Here is a 21,380-nt window from a genome sequence, read left to right as displayed (position 1 = left end):
GATCCTGTGTTATCTATAAACTGGGGCCACCTTTAGGGTGCGTTCACACTGAATGCAGCGAGCGGAGATTCCGCCTGGTGGCTGCCACCGGAAGTACTTCGATGCTAGGGCCGCTGGGCACTGAGCTGTCACCATTGACGGCTATGCGGTGCTCGCGGAATCCGCGCAAAGAATGAAGATGTTCTTTCTTTGAGCGGAACAGTTTCAGCGGTGGAATTGTCCGCCATGGAAATTCCGCAGTGTGAACAGGTCTCGTGGAGACCCATTCACACTAATGTTAAGTTCACACCGCGGAATTCCGTACTGTACTCCTTGTATGTGATGAGAAGAAAGGGATTACTGGGAAATGATCTGTACAGAACAATACTATTCAGAAAACAAAACAGGCTGAGAGACCATAGGGTGCAAGGTGTCCGCATAGAAGATGTTTTTGAGGAATAGACATTTTGCAGTTCAAAAAGATTCAAAATACTGTGTAGTAACATGACACGGCATTCCACAAGAGGTCAAAGTGTAGCTGTCATAGAGACATGTTAAAAGTTTTGATCAGTCAGGGTCTGAGTGTTCAGACCCCAACTAGATCATTAGAATGAGTGGGGAGCACTGGCATAGCGGGGGCTCCCGAAGCCCCCATGGTGCGGGGGGCCCATCTAGATTGGCCCTAGGGGGAGGGGGGGGAGAAAAGTTGGTTGGATGACAGGGGGAGAAAAGTTGGGTTGATGATAGGGGGGAGCGAGGGAGAGAAAAGTTGAGTGGATGACAGGGGAGGAGGGAGAAGAAAAGTTGGGTGGGTGATGGGGGAGAAAAGTTGGGTGGATGGCAAGGGGGGAGAAAAGTGGGTGGATGACGGGGGGGTAGGTTTGAGAAAAGTGGGTGGATGATGGGGGATAGGCTTGAGAAACATTGGGTGGATGACAGGGGGAGGGGGGAGAACATTTGGGTGGATGACAGGGGAGGGGAAGAAAAGATGGGTGGATGACAGGGGAGAAGAATAGTTGGGTCATCCACCCAACTTTTCTTCTCCCCTGTCATCCACCCAACCGGGGAGAAAAGTTGGGTGGATGATGGGGGGGGTAGGTTTGAGAAAAGTTGGGTGGATGACAGGTGGAGGGGGGAGAAAAGTTTGGTGGATGACAGGCGGGACGGGGAAGAAAAGTTGGGTGGATAACAGGGGGGAGGGGGAGAAAAGTTGGGTGGATGACAGGGGGGAGAAAAGTTGGGTGGATGGGAGGGGGGGGAAGTTGTGTGGATGACAGGGGGAGAGGGAAAGAAAAGTTGGGTGGATGATTGGGGAGAAAAATTGGGTGGATGACAGGGGGGGTAAGTTTGAGAAAAGTTGGGTGGATGACAGGGGGGAGAAAAGTTGGGTGGATGGCAGGGGGAGGGGGAAAAAAGGTGGGTGGATGATTGGGGAGAAAAGTTAGGTGGATGACAGGGGGGTAAGTTTGAGAAAAGTTGGGTGGATGAGGGGGAGAAAAGTTGGGTGGATGACGGGGGAGAGGGGGACGTTTTGTGGATGACAGAGGGGGGAGAAAAGTTGGGTGGACGACAAGGGGGTAAGTTTGAGAAAAGTTTGGTGGACGACAGAAGGGTAGTAGGGGACAGAGGGGGATGGGGGACTGAGTTGGAGACAGAGAATGGTGGGAGGGGAAAGTAGGGGACAGAGGGGTCTGGGGGGAGAAAAATGTGTGAAGGAGGATAATTGAGGGGTCTGGGGGACAGAGGAGTTTGGGAGAACTTGGGGATCTTAAGGAGGAGGGGAAAGGTGGGTCTGGAGGAGGACTAAGGGATCTGGGGGGACTAAGGGTCCATCAACATAAAGGACATTACGCCAGTGGAAATCCAATGCAGAAAAGTCCCATTGTTTTTAATGCTTCTCCCAAGCGTAACTGCATCGGCAGAATGGATGTCAACCCAAAGAACGAACATGTTCGTTCTTTGGGTGGGCATCCATTCTGCCGACGGAATTCCACTGGACTGCATTGTCATCTATAGAGACGGCGAACATTGATGTGGTCCTACTGCCAAGGCCTCTGTGGTGCCTGCTGCAAGCAGACATTCTGCTGGCTGAATGTCTGCAGTGTGAAGGAGCCCTTAGGGGTCTGCAGGAGAAAGGGAAAGATGGGTCTGGGGGGATTTAGGATGTCTGGGGAGAACAGTACGTGGGGGGATTCTGCCAAAAAGAAGAAACAGTGTCTGGCAGTTTTAATTTTAGGGGGCATGATGTCTGGCAAGGTTATAATGATTATTGTCTTAATTAGGGGTGTGAATCGCCAAGAATTTGGCGATATGATTCGAATCGCGATACCAGTGTGGCGATTCGATATATCCCGATATATCGCGATACCGTCTAGGTGACGATACATCACGAAATATCCCGATACATCGCCCACCTGCGAGCATTCATAGATCCCAATAGACGCTGCTGTCAGCTTTGACAGCGGCGATCTAGTAGTCCGGCGCGCACTTTTCTCATTTTATCCCGTCCGGGCTGCAAAATAAAAGAAAACGCACTTTCTCTTACCTGCCAACGAGCCCCCGGAGCTCCGGTACAGGTGTTCGGTCCCCGGGCTGTATTCTTCTTACTTCCTGTTAGCCCGGCACGTCACATGGAACTTCAGCCTATCACTGGCTGAGGCGGGACATCGCTGCGGCCAGTGATAGGCTGAAGCTCCATGTGACGTGCCGGGCTAACAGGAAGTAAGAAGAATACAGCCCAGGGACCGAACACCTGTACCGGAGCTCCGGGGGCTCGTTGGCAGGTAAGAGAAAGTGCGTTTTCTTTTATTTTGCAGCCCGGACGGGATAAAACGAGAAAAGTGTGCACCGGACTACTCCTTTAATAGCCAGCCGCGGCGATTGCCGCATGCTGGCTATTAGCGGCGGCCCCCGGCTACTGAGAACAGCTGGGGGCTGCAGAGTATGGGGCGGGCACGAGTCCGGAGCCCGCTCCATACACAATGCAGAGCACCGCATGCTGGATACTAGCGGCGGTGATGCATCAGCGGCCCCCGGCTACTGAAATCAGCCGGGGGGTCGCAGAGTATGGAGCGGGCACGAGTCGGAGCCCGCTCCATACACCCAGAGCACTGCCGCGTCAGATCCGGCCTGCCCGGCTCGACAAATGTGGAACTTGTATCTCCTGATGCCCGGGACATGCTGTTCCAGGCGTCAGGAGATGAAAATTCCACATCCCTAAAAGAATAGATTCAAAAATATTTTGAATCGATTCAGTATCAGCAAATGAAAAAATCGCGATAATCACGCAAATCGATTTTTTCTTACATCCCTAGTCTTAATACAGAAGAGGATCTGCTGACAAAATGAGGATCCAATGATGTCCGGGCATCAGAGTCTGCAGAGGAAGATGGAGCTGGAAGAATAAATGGTGTCTAGACGAGAAGATGAAAAGAAAAGGAAAGACAACACTCAGGTCAGTAATATTATTGTGTATTCTGCCTGACTGTCCCATCACTGCTGTAGTCACTTGTAAGTTCTACTGTGATGATGGGAGAAGCTGTACCCCAGCGCTTCAGCTGTTACAGAACTACAACTCTCATTATGCCTGAAGCTTTGCAACAGCTGGACATCCACTTAAACTGAGGTGATATTAGACTTTGCAGACCATTTTATTTTGATCGGGGTCTGACTGTTGGAACCCCCCACAGAAAAAAGGGCTGCATAGTCTAATATGCCTGGTCCTATTTGTGGTCCTAGTCCGGCCCTGCCTGCTAATATATTAAATATACTGGTATTGTAATGGCTGTTATTTTTAACCCCTAAAGAACACAGGTTTTTTTTTCTCCTCACCTTCTAAAAATCTTTTAATTTTCTACCTACAGGCCCATATGATGGATTATTTTTTGCGCCACCAATTGTGCTTTGCAATGACAATCATTTCACCACAAAATCTACTGTGAGACAAAAAAAATTATTTGTCAGGAAAAATTAAAAACAAGCAAACAAAACGCCATTTTGTAGCTTTTTGGGGCTTCAGATTCTATGCAGAATCGGTAAAAATGACACCTTATCTTTTATTCTGAAGGTCCATATTATTAAAATAATACCCAACTGATATAGGTTTGATTTTGTTTTACTTCTTTTAAAAAATTATAACTTTTTGTACAAAAATTGAGCATTGTTTAAAAATGTCCTATTCTGACCCCTATAACTTTTATATTTTGTCGCATAAGGGGCCATATGAGGGCTCATTTTTTTGTGCCATGTAGTTTTTATCGGTTCATTTTTGTTTTACTGGGACTTTTTTATCACTTTTTATAAATTTTATAAGGGTGTACAAAGTGATCAAAAATACACAATTCTGGACTATAGTATTTTTTTACGCATACGCTATTGATCTTGCGGTTTAATTAAAATTATATTTTTATAGTTCGGACATTTACGCATTTGGCGGCACCACATATGTTTAATATGTTTATGTTTATTTTTGTTTACATTTTTTATATGGGAAAAGGGGGGTGATTCAAACTTTTATTAGAGAAAGGGTTAAATCACATTTATTAACTATTTTTTTAAACTTTTTTAACACTATTTTTTAGTCCCCATAGGCGACTATTACATGCAATCATTAGATTATACACACTGTTCAATGCTATGCCATAGCATAGCATTGGTCAGTATAATCAGTACTCCATTGCTCCAGCCTGCTAAGGCTGACTAGAGCCTTGGAGAGTCGATCAGACAGCAAGGAGGCAGGTTAGGGCCCTCCCACCATCCTCACAGCTGATCTGGACATTGTGATGATCCTGATTAGCACCGCTGAGCTGCCGTAATTGCATTTTCTGTATTCTAGACGCCACAATCAACTTTGATCACGGGGTCTAAAGGGCTAATGTCAGGCATCATCTGACCGAAAGGATATGAAGCGAGGTCCTGAGCTCGCTTTATAGACCTGCCACACGGTAGCGCCGTATATACGGTACCCGTCCCTGTCCCCCTCTGATCCACCTGTGCCATTTCAATCCCCCCTTTGATCCCCCTTTTGCCATTTCAATTCCCAATCCTCCCACCTCTGATCCCGTTGTGGGATTTCATTTAATTTCCCCCCCCCCCCCTCCTTCCTAGGATGCGGCGTCTGACACTGGGCGACACTGACGAGTGACGGCTTTTTGGCGCAACATCAGCCATCCGTCCCAGCAGCCACCACAGCTCACTGATTTAGTGGCCACTTTAGAACAGTGAGCAGTGGCTGCTGCTGTCTGTAAGACCGGACGAGCGGCAGTAGCACACAGTTTGACGTTATTTTTAATATGCTGATACCGGCAGGCCTAGGAGACCCTACCTAGACGGGGCTCCTGATATGCCACTGCAGGGGGGGGCTTCCCAAATTTATTGTTACCCCACTACTGGGGAGAGAAGCACATGGTTGAGTACTTTGCTCTCTGTGGGAGTCCATTTTAGTCACGTGGCATAGAGTTGAGAAAGAACACTCTTAGAGCACTTGTTCTAGCGACCAATCCTAAACGTTTTTTTTAAAGTGAGAGTGCCCATTTAAAGAATAGATTTTGTATTTCCCTCTTTTAGTACTGTGAAACTAAAGTATTCACATACTTCTGTCATATGACTTCCCTACAGAAGTTTTAAGTCAGCCGCTAGCTATCTTGCTGCTAGCCATATACAGCGGTAATCCGTTCCAGACGGACCATCGTTTGTTGAAACCATCGTATGTTGAGGGATCCGTGCAATGTAAAGTATAGGACAGTGGTCTACAACCTGCGGACCTCCAGATGTTGCAAAACTACAACACCCAGCATGCCCGGACAGCCAACGGCTGTCCGGGCATGCTGGGAGTTGTAGTTTTGCAACATCTGGAGGTCTGCAGGTTGAAGACCACTGGTATTGGAGGTTATACTCACCTGTCCCCGCCGCTCCGGACCGTCACCACTGCCCTGGATGTCGCCTTCCATCGCTGTCGCCGCGTCCCCGGGGTGTCCCCGACACTGCGGCAAGTCCTCTGCTTCCCCGGCAACCTCGCTCTCTGTCGCCGCCATCACGTTGCTACGCACGCCGCTTCTATTGGATGACGGGACGGCGTGCGCAGCGATGTGATGACGACGATGGAGAGCGCCGACGATGCAGGGGATCCTGAAGAGGACGCGCCGGAGCCCCGAGGACAGGTAAGTGATCGTCAGCGGACCACACGGGGCACCGTAAACTGCTATCCGGTGGCAGCTGAAGCAGTCTGCGCTGCCGGATAGCCGTTTATGCGTCGTATGTTGATGCTGCCTTCAATATGCGATGGCCTCTGAGAGGCCATCGTATGTTGAAATGATCGTATGTCAGGGCCATCGTAGGTCGGGGGGTCACTGTACACATGCACGGGGGACATTGCCAAGGCCAGTGGCTGGATAAGGGGCAGTGTGACACTCAATGTGACACCCGGGCATCATGATTTCTGAGCGGAAGAGGAGCACAGCCAGGGACAGGAGTGGGTCACTGGAGCCACAGCTAAAGCGCAGGAGGTAAGTAAAAGTTTTTTTTTTAAATGTTATTCACTGCCCAAGTCGTGTACCCCCCCTCCTCTCACTGGATTACCCCTTTAATAAATATGATGTGTGACCCAGACAACATATTTTTTCAATGTATTTAACAGTGTGAATACATAGTGATCAATCTGCCCTAATGTGTATGTTAAGAAAGCAAATAACTTCACATTCTCATCTATTTAAAGGGGTATTCCAGGGAAAAACTTTTTTATATATATATCAACTGGCTCCAGAAAGTTAAACAGATTTGTAAATTACTTCTATTAAAAAATCTTAATCCTTTCAGTACTTATGAGCTTCTAAAGTTAAGGTTGTTCTTTTCTGTCTAAGTGCTCTCTGATGACACCTGTCTCGGGGAATGCCCAGTTTAGAAGAGGTTTGCTATGGGGATTTGCTTCTAAACTGGGCGTTTCCCAAGACAGGAGGACTTAGACAGAAAAGAACAACCTTAACTTCAGAAGCTCATAAGTACTGAAAGGATTAAGATTTTTTAATAGAATTAATTTACAAATCTGTTTAACTTTCTGGAGCCAGTTGATATATATATAAAAAAAAGTTTTTTCCTGGATAACCCCTTTAACTACTTTACATGTCCATGGCGATGTAAGCCACAGTTACATTGACATCTAGAACATCTTGTAGGATTATAAGCAAATAGTTCTGTGCATTTGTCACTGTGAAGTGACATAGCAAACATGTTCCTTAGTGGTCCTGCAGGGTCCTAACATGATGTTCACCTAGCACTGAGACAGCCCTCATGGCTAGTGTATATTAGATGGAGTCTGATGCAGTCACTGCCCCCAGGAGGGGTCTGCACATCCCTCCAGCAGAATGCTGCCCCTGACAAGCCACTCTTCACTTTGTGTGTTTATTCTTAGCCATTTCATGCCTTGTTGTAATTACAGCATGATTACTGGCCCTTGAAAAGGAGCAACACAATGGCCCCATTCAGCTCAGGTTGCATTTCACTTGTGTTTTTTGAACTGCAAAACTATTTACATCCAAAAATCTGACCTAATCTGTTCATCATTATTACATTTATTATTATTAGTAGTGGTGGTGGTGGTGGTGGTAGTGGTGGTAGTATTATTGTTGTTGTTATTTTTTTATTATTATTATAATTATTATTTCTTATTATTATTAGTAGTAGTAGTAGTAGTAGTGGTGGTGGTAGTGGTGGTAGTATTATTGTTGTTGTTATTTTTTTATTATTATTATAATTATTTCTTATTATTATTATTAGTAGTAGTAGTAGTGGTGGTGATGGTAGTATTATTGTTGTTGTTATTTTTTTATTATTATTATAATTATTATTTCTTATTATTATTATTAGTAGTAGTAGCAGTAGTGGTGGTGGTAGTGGTGGTAGTATTATTGTTGTTGTTATTTTTTTATTATTATTATAATTATTATTTCTTATTATTATTAGTAGTAGTAGTAGTAGTAGTGGTGGTGGTAGTGGTGGTAGTATTATTGTTGTTGTTATTTTTTTATTATTATAATTATTATTTCTTATTATTATTATTAGTAGTAGTAGTAGTGGTAGTAGTAGTGGTGGTAGTATTATTGTTGTTATTTTTTTTATTATTATTATAATTATTATTTCTTATTATTAGTAGTAGTAGTAGTAGTAGTGGTGGTGGTAGTGATGGTAGTATTGTTGTTGTTATTTTTTTATTATTATTATAATTATTATTTCTTATTATTATTATTATTATTAGTAGTAGTAGTAGTAGTAGTAGTGGTAGTAGTAGTAGTGGTGGTAGTATTATTGTAGTTATTTTTTTATTATTATTATAATTATTATTTCTTATTATTATTAGTAGTAGTAGTAGTAGTAGTAGTAGTAGTAGTAGTAGTAGTGGTGGTAGTGGTGGTAGTATTATTGTTGTTGTTATTTTTTTATTATTATAATTATTATTTATTATTATTATTATTATTAGTAGTAGTAGTATTGATGTTGTTATTATTTTATTATGATAATGATGATGATGATTATCATTACTGTATAAGTATTATTATTATTATTTGGAATGGTGGACTTGTGGTTGAGATTTTAGTTCATGCTTTAAAAGAATCTGCTCTGCACAAAGCACAATGTAGTTTAAATGTCATTTTAAGCAATTTTCCTTTATTTGATAGCAAGCATTCTTCCTAAAATATTTGTAAAGCACTTCATTAACCAAAATAACTCCTTACCCCATAAAAACAAGTCTTACCCACTAGGTGCCTCCTTTTCCTGCAATCTCCTGTCCACTGTCTGTTGTTTGGAGAATTCTGTATCTAGTATCAGACACAGCAAGACAAATCACATGAAGTGGGGGCGGGGATACAAGGCTGTAGCTCCCATAAGGCGATTAAGGCAATCGCTTCAGGCGAGCTGCTGCAAGGGGGCACATTGGCCAGAGATATCCGGCACACATTACACTGGGCAGTGAATGTCAATCAGGGTGCCCCGGCAGGGGTGCCGGGACACTCTGGTGGTTAAAGATGACACACCATTTTCTACCGCACCAGGTGACACCAACCCTAGCTCATACTCAGTATCCTCTGGGTTCTGTAAGCAACACCTTATTTTCTGCAAGATTCTCTCCCGAGACTCTGGATCCACCACTAGCTTCAGGTACTGCACCCCCACCCTTCTGCCACCCCTCTGTCACCCTTCTACATCCCTTGTTACCTGTCTGTCACACCTCTAAACCCTTCTGTCACCCCTGTACACCCCTCTGTCACCCCTCTACATCCCACATTACTCCTCTGTCACCTTGTACACCCCTCTGTAACCATTCTATACCCATTTGCCACCCCTCATTACCTTCATGCCACCTCTGTAGACCCTTGTGTCACCCAAGTTCACCCCTCTGTTACCCCTGTACAACCCTCTGTCACCCATGTACACCTCTTTGTCACTCCTGTACACCTATACACCTGTAAAAGAAAGGCTGGAGACATTTTGTATGGGTGAGACTGGAGGCATTGTGTGTGTGGGAGGCTGGAGGCATTTGGGTAAGGCAGGAGTCACTGTGCGTTTGTGTGAGGTGGGGCTGGAGGCATTTGAGTGAGGCTGGAAACATTGTGTGTTGTAGGGAGTTTAGTGATATTTGTTTGGGAGAGAATAGATGCATTTATGGAGAAAGGGGGAGGAGGATGATGATGTTTATGTCGCAGGTTCTGTGCTGAAGAGTTTTGGCTGGAAGTAATTATAATGATGTCCTGGGCCAAATGGAGAAGAAAAGAACAAGAGAATGACTCAAATCAAAGAAGATGTCATTTGTGAGTCGCTGCATATAGCAGTACTGTAATCTACATAGCCAACATATAAAAAAAAATATTCGATAGGGGTGCCCTGCAAAAATATAATTTCCAAGGGGTGCCCTGAGCCGAAATGGGGGCGCAATCTTCTGTTCTCACCTCGGGTGCAAAATGATCTAGCTACAGCTCTGCGGGGGTAAGTATGTGCTCTGTGCAGGAGAGAGAGGTGAGCTGTATATCTGCAAGCTGTCTATTTTTCAGAAGATCTGTGTTGTATTTGAAAGGTAAATTAAGTCTTCCCTCTCATCGCACACCACCCATAAAGCTCAGGACAGCTGTCCCTTGCGTAAATACCAGTGTACCTACTGCTATTAAAAATACTATGTCCACAGTGATGCAGTTTAATCCTCCCTTTTTTAGCCTGCAGGCTTATCATCATTATTATCATCACCAGTAGTTCATCACCTTGCCGTGCTTCTGCTGTTTCTTTAATTTATACTCACATAGAACCTTGCAAAATCAAAGCATTAGTAGCTTTTTCTTCCTCGAAATGTTCTAATCCAGGGGTCCTCAAACTACGGCCCGCGGGCCACATGCGGCCCGCGGAGCGCATTTACCCGGCCCGCCGGGTGTTTTTGCCATAGGACATACCTGTGTTCCGAAAGATGCTTTCGGAACACAAGGATGCCTCTGAAGTCCCTGCGGCCTGCGTTTACTTCAAAAACGCGGGGACCACCGGGAGCAGGCGCACGCAGCGACGTCACTGACGTCCCATGCGTGCGCCCATGGCAACCGAGCGCGGAGCGGAAGAGAAGAAGCAAGGATGCGCGCGCTGGTAGTAGGTAAGTGTTTACCAACGGCGCGTCCCTTCGATGTTCTGACCACCGATCCTCCGGTCCTGCTATGGCCGGAGCGGTGGTCGGAACACTGAAATGGGGCAGTACACAGGCATACAGCCTCCAGCCATACTTTATGGCTGGAGGCTGTATACCTGTGGGGGAACATACTGCCAACGTAATTAGGGGGACTATACTGCCAGCCTAATGTGAGGGAACATACTGCACATAATGTGGGGGAACATACTGCACCTAATGTGGGGGACTATATTGCACCCAATGTGGGGGAACTATACTGCCAGCCTAATGTGGGGGACTATATTGCACCTAATGTGGGGGAACTATACTGCCAGCCTAATGTGGGGGACTATATTGCACCTAATGTGGGGGAACATACTGCACCTAATGTGGGGGACTATATTGCACCCAATGTGGGGGACTATATTGCACCTAATGTGGGGGAACATACTGCAAACCTAATGTGGGGGACTATATTGCACCTAATGTGGGGGAACTATACTGCACCTAATGTGGGGGAACTACAACCTAATGTGGGTGAACTATACTGCACCTAATGTGGGGGGGAACTACAACCTAATGTAGGGGAACTACTACCTAATGTGGGGGAACTATACTGCCAACCTAATATGGGGGAAGTATACTGCACCTAATGTGGGGGAATTGTACTGCACCTAATGTGGGGGAACTGTACTGCCAACCCTAATGTGGGGGAACTACAACCTAATGTGGGGGGGGGGATCTATACTGCCAACCTAATGTGGGGGGAACTGTGCTGTGTACTTAAAGTGGTAGTCCACTAATAAGATATATAAGTGTTCATAGGAATTTATTCATGTTTTGTTATCTATAGTCCGGCCCTCCAACGGTCTGAGGAACCGTGAACTGGCCCCCTGTTTAAAAAGTTTGAGGACCCCTGTTCTAATCTACAGTAATGTACTGTGTAAATAATCAGTCTAGCACAGTGCTATCTTGTTCACTACAGTTCCACCAGCAAAATGTCTTGGCATAGCAGAGAGGAATATGTGATGTGCTGTGATTGGCCAGAGGAGTAAAGGAGAAAGCTCCTGTGTGTGTACTACTGGCAAACAACCAAGCTCTGGTCCCGCCTCCTTAAATGAAGAGAATGATAAATAGCTGTGCACCATGTAGAGAGGGCTCTTGGGGCTCAAGAAGAGCAGTGAGAGCATTAAAATCACTTTGTCACTTCTCAAAAGGGTTAATCAAACTAAATGTTGCTAATTTATAAAAATATTTTGAAAAGACATGTTTATGTTCAAAATGAGATATTGATTTTAGGCATTAGAAAGTTATTGATGTGACTGAAAACAAATAAATGTTAGTTTTGTAGCAATTTAAAAATTATTAACAAGGACATAAATAAAATAAGTAATTTCACTGCATAGAATGCAAAGTGGCAGTGACATTGTATAGTGCATGGTCAAATATGACAGTGTTGATAATAAAGCCTGATATTAAAGGGGTTATCCAGGAAAAAAATGTTTTTTATATATCAACTGGCTCCAGAAAGTTAAACCGATTTGTAAATTACTTCTATTAAAAAATCTTAATCCTTTCAGTACTTATGAGCTGCTGAAGCTGAGTTGTTTTTTTCTGTCTAAGTGCTCTCTGATGACACGTGTCTCTGGAAACACCCAGTTTAGAAGCAAATCCCCATAGCAAACCTCTTCTACTCTGTGCAGTGCCCGAGACAAGCAGAGATGTCAGCAGAGAGCACTGTTGCCAGACAGAAAACAACAACTCAAATTCAGCAGCTGATAATTATTGAAAGGATTAATATTTTTTAATAGAAGTAATTTACAAATCTGATTAACTTTCTGGAGCCAGTTGATATAAAAAAAAAAAAGTTTTTTCCTGGAATACCCCTTTAAAGGGGTACTCTGCCCCCTAGACATCTTATCCTCTATTCAAAGGATAGGGGATAAGATGTCTGATTGCGGGGGTTCAGCTGCTGGGGTCGCCCGCGATCTCCCGCAGCACCCGAATTCAAAACAAACGGCGGGTTTCTGCGGCAGTGGTTGTGACATCACGACCACGCCCCTCGTGGCGTCATGCCAAGCCCCCTCCATTCATGTCTATGGGAGGGGGACATTCCCCCTCCCATAGACATGAATGGAGGGGGCATGATGTGACAAGGGGCATGGCCTTGGCATCACGATTAGGGCCTCCAGCATTCTGAACAAAATGTTCAGAACGTTGGAGCACCGGAGTACCCCTTTAAATCCTAAACCAGGAGCCAAATGACAGTACATTTTTTTTATCCTGCTGCAAATGTTAATAGTGCTATGTTATATCCAGGCCCGTTGCAACAGGACAGGCAAACCAAGCAATTGCTTGGGGCCCCGAGCTGGCCCGGGGCCCCCGAGCAGAGCCGGTGTTTGCCTGTCCTCTTGCGCTATCCCGTTCGGCAGGCAGCTCGCCCTGTCGGCCTGCCGGCCCAGCAGTGCGAGAGCCTGCCTGGAGAGGGAGGCAGAGACTGGAAGTCGCCCAGTCTTTTTGTGCCCCCTCCGGCTTACCGTCCGTCGGCCCGGGCCTCCTATGTGCGCGCCGCTCATCATGTCACCTGACATCACGCTGAGTCCCAGAATTCAGGGGCCGGTGTCCTGACGCCAGCCCTAGAGCGTGACAGTGGGCGGTGCACGAACTGCCGACATTACTGCGTGCAGCGTTAGGTGTGCAAGTAAGTGCAACTTCTCTGACAGTGAGTGAAAGTGAAGGTTTTGCACTCAATTCCTAGGGGTACTAGTACTACTATCTACCTGCCTACTGGGTCTGGGGGGAGGGAAGGGGGTTAATCTGGGGGTACTACCTTCCTATTGAGGGGGTAGAGGGGGTTAATCTGGCCCCCCCCAGTAGGCAGGTAATACCCCCAGATTAACCCCCTCTTCCCCCCCAGTAGGAAGGTAGTACCCCCAGATTAACCCCCACTTCAGGGGGTACTGCCAACTGGGGGGAAGGGGGTTAATCTGTGGGTACTACCTTTCTACTGGGAGGGGAGAGGGGTTAATCTGGGGGCACTACCTTCCTACTGGGGGGTGAGGGGGTTTATCTGGGGGTACTTCATGCCTACTGGAGGGAAGGGGGTTAATCTGGGGTACCACCTGCCTACCATGGGGGTGGGGTCTAATATGGGGCTACTACCTGTCTACTGGGGGGGGGGGTAATCTGGGGGTACTACCTGTCTACTGGGGGGAGGGGGTCAATCTGGGGGTACTACCTGCCTACTAGGGATCTAATTTGGGTGTACTTCCTGTCTACTAGTTTGGGGGGGGGGTGTTAACATGGGGGGACAATGTGACATGGGGGAAGATGAGACGGGGTAGGGATAGGAAGGGGAGAATGTGACATGGGGGGATAGAAATGAAATGGGGAGAATGTGATTAGGGGGGATAGAAATGAAACGGGGAAGATGTGAAATGAGTGGTGCATATAAAATGGGGGAATAGATGTAAAATGGGGGGGAAATTGGACATGAAATGGGAGGATTTCACTATTTGTTTATATTATTGAAATTGCAATATTTAGGTCCATAATTGCAATCGCACAGTTTCCCCTTATCTTGCAGCCCTACTAGCTATGTACCTGGCTACCTAACTACCTACATCAGTGTTTCCCAACCAGGGTGCAAAGCTATGACTCCCAGCATGCCCGGAAAGCCAGAGGTCGTCTGGGCGCTGTAGTTTTGCAACAGCTGGAGGCACCATGGTTGGGGACTGTTGGGCACCATGCTCTGTTACTGAGTGGGACACCAAGGGGGGCATTATTACAGGCCTATAGATGAGGAGATTGTGTAGTGTTAAAGGGGTACTCCGTTTAACAACTGGTGCCAGAAAGTTAAACAGATTTGTAAATTACTTCTATTAAAAAAATCTTAATCCTTCCTGTACTTATTAGCTGCTGAATACTACAATGGAAATTCTTTTCTGTTTGAAACACAGAGCTCTCTGCTAACATCATGAGCACAGTGCTCTCTGCTGACATCTCTGTCTATTTTAGGAACTGCCAGAGTGAAAGGAAATCCCCATAGCAAACATATGCTGTTCTGGACAGTTCCTAAAATGGACAGAGATGTCAGCAGAGAGCACTGTGTTTCAAAAATAAAATAATTTCCACTGTAGTATTCAGCAGCTAATAAGTACAGGAAGGATTAAGATTTTTTAATAGAAGTAATTTACAAATCTGTTTAACTTTCTGGCACCAGTTGATTTAAAAAAAAAAAGTTTTTCACCGGAGTACCCCTTTAAGGAGAGCACTGGAAAAATGCAGAGTCTAAGATGTTTGTTCTGCAGATGAAGAGAGATGAAGTTTTGGCTGGAGAAGACATCATGGCGGTCTGAGTCAGACGGGGAAGAAAAGGAAAGAGGACGACGCTGATCAGAAAAGACGTGACCTGTGAGTTCCTCCATGTAGCTGTAAACACTTATATGGGGTATATATCCTGTGTACAGCTGGTATATAATCTATATGGTCCCGTATATATAATCTTTTTTGCGTGCGTAAGGTGGGGAGGGGGCCTCCATTTCTATTTTGCGTGGGGCCCCCAAATTCCTTCAAACGGCCCTGGTTATATCTGGTGCTATTGGTATTTTAGCAGCTGCCAACAGCTTGGAAACAACATGGAGTAGGACTATTAGTAACACATGGCTCCTAAATTACTGGTTGGGGAGCACTCATTTAAAGGAGTAATCCTAAGATTAAAGTGTATCCCCAATAACAAGGTGAATGGAGCAAGAGTGCACATGCTTAGCCCCTGCTTAATGCATTGACATCCAAACATATCTGAGTTCAATGCTTGACTGTGTCCCATAGAGAATAATTGGAGCACTACTGCTTCATTTACATGGACAATTTGTTACCGTAAGCGGTGGAGGTCTCAGCCACCAGCCCTTCACAAGGTAGTTATCCCTTATCCTGTGGATAGGGGATCATATTTAATATTGGGAAACTCCATTAAGTAGTCCCTTCTTCCTTGCAAATACACTATATTTAGAAACTGTCCAAAGCCAGGTCCAACAGTAGCGGATTTCTTACAGATTTGCAGTACAATTGCAAATCTGCTCTAAAATTCTGCAGCAGTTTACGATATAATACAAGTGGGCTGGATTTTCAAAACCTCAACCACATGTCCTGGAAAATTGTGCACAGAAATCTGCAGCATGCTCATATTGATGTTCAATGTATATTTCACTCTGCAATACAAAAGGTGTATTTCATGCCATCCTTATGTAACAGATGTTTTGCACGTTTGCCTTAGATTCATCATTGCCTAAGGATACTGTCTCAATAAAGGGGTATTCCAGGAAAAAACTTTTTTTTATATATCAACTGGCTCCAGAAAGTTAAACAGACTTGTAAATTACTTCTATTAAAAAATCTTAATCCTTTCAATACTTATCAGCTGCTGAAGTTGAGTTGTTGTTTTCTGTCTGGCAACAGTGCTCTCTGCTGACATCTCTGCTTGTCTCGGGAACTGCACAGAGTAGAAGGGGTTTGCTATGGGGATTTGCTTCTAAACTGGGCGGTTCCCAAGACAGGTGTCATCAGAGAGCACTCAGACAGAAAAGAACAACTCAACTTCATCAGCTCATAACTACTGAAAGGATTAAGATTTTTTAATAAAAGTAATTTACAAATCTGAATTCGGGTAGAAAACAGACATGGTCGCACATCTACAATCTTGTATAATGATCTGATTGCTTCTCAGCATAATATCAAAAACTAACAGGTTGTTAGTATACATTTTTGATCAAAAAGTACAAGCCCACTCGCCACGTCAAGGCCACCTATTTAGAGTGGGTCCCTAACGTCCCTAGCATAAAATGGCGTAGCACTGGGCGGCGACTCCCACCGCCGCGACACCAGTGCCCACAGGAGGAACAACCCACTGGCAGAGCGGCCCCAATGCCACTCAAACCAGTCCCTGGATCGCACCCATACATCTAAAATGTATACTAACAACCTGTTAGTTTTTGATATTATGCTGAGAAGCAATTAGATCATTATACAAGATTGTAGATGTGCACCATGTCTGTTTTCTACCCGAATTCACATTGTGTTTTCTATCCCCTCCTTTTTTTTGTTTGAACATGTGCTGCACTCTTCCCCACCCCCTCAGCCCAACCCTATATAAGTAGTAGTTAGCTACACAAGGGCCATTTCTTTCCTAGCAGCCTCCCAGTCTGACTGGGAGAGCATGGTAAGTGAGCCATTACACCTTGTTCACACTGGTGTGGTGCTGTGCGGCGTCCGTTGCTGCCGTGGCGCCGTGTCTGTGGGGAGGTGTGACCCATAGACTGGTTTGAGTGGTATTGGGGCCGCTCTGCCAGTGGGTCGTTCCCCCCGTGGGCACTGGTGTGGCGGCGGTGGTGGTCGCCGCCCAGTGCTACGCCATTTTATGCTAGGGACATTAGGGACCCACTCTAAATAGGTGGCCTTGATGTGGCGAGTGGGCTTGTACTTTTTTATCAAAAATGTATACTAACAACCTGTTAGTTTTTGATATTATGCTGAGAAGCAATCAGATCATTATACAAGATTGTAGATGTGCGACCATGTCTGTTTCTTCTACCATAATTTACAAATCTGTTTAACTTTCATATATAAAAAAAAGTTTTTTTTCCTGGATAACCCCTTTAAGTGTCTTCCAACCAAACAGATGGGCATGGTGTTTATGCTAAGTTTCCACTTGGTTTTTTTTCTGGCAATTTTTGGATATCTGCCACTGCAGTTTTTGGACCAAGGCCAGAAGTGTATTCAAAGGGAATGGGAAATATAATGGGAGGACTTACACTTCTCCTTCCTAATGGATCCACTTCTGACTTTGGCTCAAAAACTGCAGTGGCAGTTTTCCAAAAACTGCCAGAAAAAACCCCAAGTGGAAACTTAGCCTAAGTGTAACTTTCTTTGGATGTGAAGTTTTGTGAAATGAAGACCATGCTGCACTAGGCCTGGCTCGAAGCCCTAAAAGGTCCTACTTTAGTTGAATGGGGCAGTTGAAGTTTCTCTTCCTGCCTTCCTCCCTCCCTCATTCATGGGGGTGTGGTGAGCCACTGTGGTGAGTGGAAGGGCCGCAGGTGTTGCGGTGATGAGTGTTGGGATCAGATGTTATTAACCCCGGGGGTCGGATGGTATTAACCCCTAAGTGTTCCTGTCGCTAGTGTGGTTTTTCTGGTTCCGGAACACCACACGCCCGGATTCTCCGCTATCCCACGGGCTAGTAGTGAAAGAGTCCACAACCAGTTGAGGGTAAACGGAGGCTTTACTGAATAGAAGACCGGAGTAATTATCTTCACAGCTAAGGCCAGAATTCCCAGAGATGTGACCAGTACCCAGAGGACCTTGCAGCTTGCTGGACCAATACTTGTAATACACTTGACTTTAACTTGTAATTTAGACTTGACTTGTACTATGTGCAGGACTTGATTCAATTCAGTGACAACAGACATAGACTTGTAGACTTACTGGAGAGTTGTAGCTGTGTGGTACTCCAGATGCTGAACACTTGTCTCTAAGGCCTCAGGTAGGTGCTTCAGCAAAGACTTGTTCTCAGCAGCAGGTGGATCAGAGTTGTAAAAGATCATCCACATGCATGAAAAATCTGCTGAATTTTGCTACATTTGCATTTACTCTAAAACTATGCATTTGTTATATAGTCAATTAGATATATACAGGGTCCCTCAACATACAATGGTAATCCGACAGTGGTCTACAACATGCGGACCTCCAGATGTTGCAAAACTACAACACCCAGCATGCTGAGAGTTGTAGTTTTGCAACATCTGGAGGTCCGCAGGTTGAAGACCACTGGTATAGGAAGTTGTACTCACCTGTCCCCGCCACTCCGGACCCATCACCGCTCGTCACCGCTGCCCTGGATGTCGCCTTCCATCGCTGTCGCCGCGTCCCCGGGGTGTCCCCGACGCTCCGGCAAGGCCTCTGCTTCCCCAGCATCCTCGCTCTCCGCTGCCGCTCCTATTGGATGACGGGACGGCGTGTGCAGCGACGTGATGACGACGATAGAGGGGATCCCGAAGAGGATGTGCCGGAGCCCCGAGGACAGGTAAGTGATCGTCAGCGGACCACACGGGGCACCTAAAACAGCTGAAGCAGTCTGCGCTGCCGGATAGCCGTTTATGCGTTGGCCCCAACATACAAAAGCATTGTGTGTTGATGCTGCCTTCAACATGCAATGGCCTCTGAGAGGCCATCGCATGTTGAAATTATCGTATGTCGGGGCCATCGTAGGTCGGGGGGGGTCACTGTATAGTCAATTAGAAAACTGCATTGAACAGCATGTTCACATGGTTTAATACAATAGCCATATGAATTCTTCTGCCCTCAGAGCCACAGTCTGTTGTTGCTTTCTATTAATAGGATTGAGTGACCTATGTGTCCATAGTGATGTCCTGTACTGTCTCCTACAGCATACAGAGTATTCTAGCCCTACCCAACAGTACATAAATAATGGAAAATGATAATAAAATACTGGCTTACATGTGCAATGTTCTTTTTAAAATTCTTCTGGTTACACATCAGATTCTTGTGTGTTTTGTCCATTGCCGTGCATTGTAAATTCACTTGGCAGTGCTGTCTCGGAATAAGTATTAAGACGTTTTAGGATGACGGGCACTAACTAGGCTTCGGCATTAGGAAAAACTTACCCAATGAAGTAAGAGGCCGCTGCATGTGCCAGAGCTCACTGGTGTGGTCAGTTTTAATATCACTTCAGTATATATTCCTTCCAATGAACAGACAGCCGTAAAATCTGCATTACCAGAAGATCTCACTAGAAAGTTATCTTGAATGTCTGACATTGTAGAGGCCTAGAAAGGCATTTTCTTCGCACAAGTGTTTTGTGATATGTTGATAGGACATAATAAGGAATACTGATTAGAGGGATCCAGCATCTGGGAAACATTGGCTCTTTGATAGAGAGCAGACCGCACATAGACGGTGCTCCTTATTGCAATAGGTTACAGAAAGTGCCTTTCGGGGCCCTTAAAATGCAACTTTACAGTGCCTTGCAAAAGAATTCACACACACCCCCGCTTGACTTTTTTTCGTATCCCAAAGGATAGGGGATAAGATGCCTGATCGCGGGGGTCCCGCCGCTCCGCCCCCTCAATGTAAGCCTATGGGAGGCTTACATTGAGGGGGCGGAGCGTGAAGTCACACGGGGACGGAGCCGTGACATCACTATGTTCCGTCCCCGTGATCGCCAGTAATCAGACCCGGAGCGAGCATGCTCCGGGGGCTGATTCTAACGGGTTGCGGTGTGGAAGATCACGGCGGTCCCCAGCGGCGGGACCCCCGCGATCAGGCATCTTCTCCCCTATCCTTTGGATAGGGGATAAGATGTCTTAGTGCCGGAGTACCCCTTTAACATGAATTGTTTGAGGCTTTTGATATTTTAATTTACAGAACATTCCCACAACTTTGAAGATGTTTTTATTTATTTATTGTGAAGCAAACAACAAATAGGACGAAATAATAGAAAAAGTCAATGTGCGTAACTATTCACCTCCCTAAAGTCAATACTTTGTAGGGCCACCTTTTGCAGAAATCACAGCTCCAAGTAATTTTGGATAAGTCTCTATGAGCCGCCACATCTTACCACTGGGATTTTTGCCCATTCCTCCTTGTAAAACTGCTCCAGCTCCTTCAAGTTGGATGGTTTGCGCTTGTGAACCGCAATCTTTAAAGGAGTTCTCCAACTGAAATCTTTTATCCCCCGCTGTGCCCGGGCTGTAAAACTATACATAATAAACTTTCACTTACCTGCCTACGATCCCCCGTTGTTCCGATATCGCCGACCGTGCTCCGGTCCCTGTCAGCTTCCTCTTCCTGCGGGTCGGTGACTTCACTCTGCGCTCAGCCTATCAATGGCTGCGAGGGGACATTTCTGCGGCCGCTGATAGGCTGAGCGCAGAGTGAAGTCACCAACCCGCAGGAAGTGGAAGAGACCGGGACCGGAGAACGGGACGGTGATATCGGAACAACGGGGGATCGTAGGCAGGTAAGTGAAAGTTTATTATGAAAAGTTTTACAGCCCGGGCATAATGGGTTTAAAAGTTTTAGCTTAGAGAACTCCTTTAAGTCTGACCACAGATTTTCGATTGGATTGAGATCTGGGCCTTGACTAGGCCATTCCAACACATTTACATATTTCCCCTTAAATCACTCAAGTGTTGATTTAGCAGTGTGTTTGGGGTCATTGTCCTGCTGGAAGGTGAACCTCCATCCTATCCTCGAATCATGCACAGAGTGGTAAAGGTTTTGCTCAAGAATATCCCTGTATTTAGTGCCATCCATCTTTCCCTCAACTCTGACCAGTTTACAAGTCCCAGCTGCTGAAAAACACCCCCAAAGCATGATGCTGCCACCACCATGTTTCACTGTGGGGATGGTGTTCTTTGGGTGATATGATGTGTTGGTTTGCGCCAGACATAATGTTTTCTTTGATGGATGAAAAGTTCAGTTTTAGTCTCATCAGACCAGAGCACCTTCCAGCATACATTTTGGGAGTCTCCCACATGCCTTTTCGCAAACTCAAAATGTGCCTTTTTGTTTTTAAGTCATGGCTTTCTTCTGGCCACTCTGCCATAAAGCCCAACTCTATGGAGCATATGGATTATTGTCATCCTCTGTACAGATACTCCAGTCTCTGCTGTGAACTCTGCAGCTCCTCCAGGGTTACCTTAGGACTCTGTGCTGCCTCTCTGATTAATGCCCTCTTTGCCCGGTCCAT

The sequence above is a fragment of the Hyla sarda genome, chromosome 3 (assembly GCF_029499605.1).
Source record: "Hyla sarda isolate aHylSar1 chromosome 3, aHylSar1.hap1, whole genome shotgun sequence".
Classification (NCBI taxonomy): domain Eukaryota; kingdom Metazoa; phylum Chordata; class Amphibia; order Anura; family Hylidae; genus Hyla; species Hyla sarda.
The sequence above is the reverse complement of the archived record's forward strand: the minus strand, read 5'-3'. Positions refer to the sequence as shown.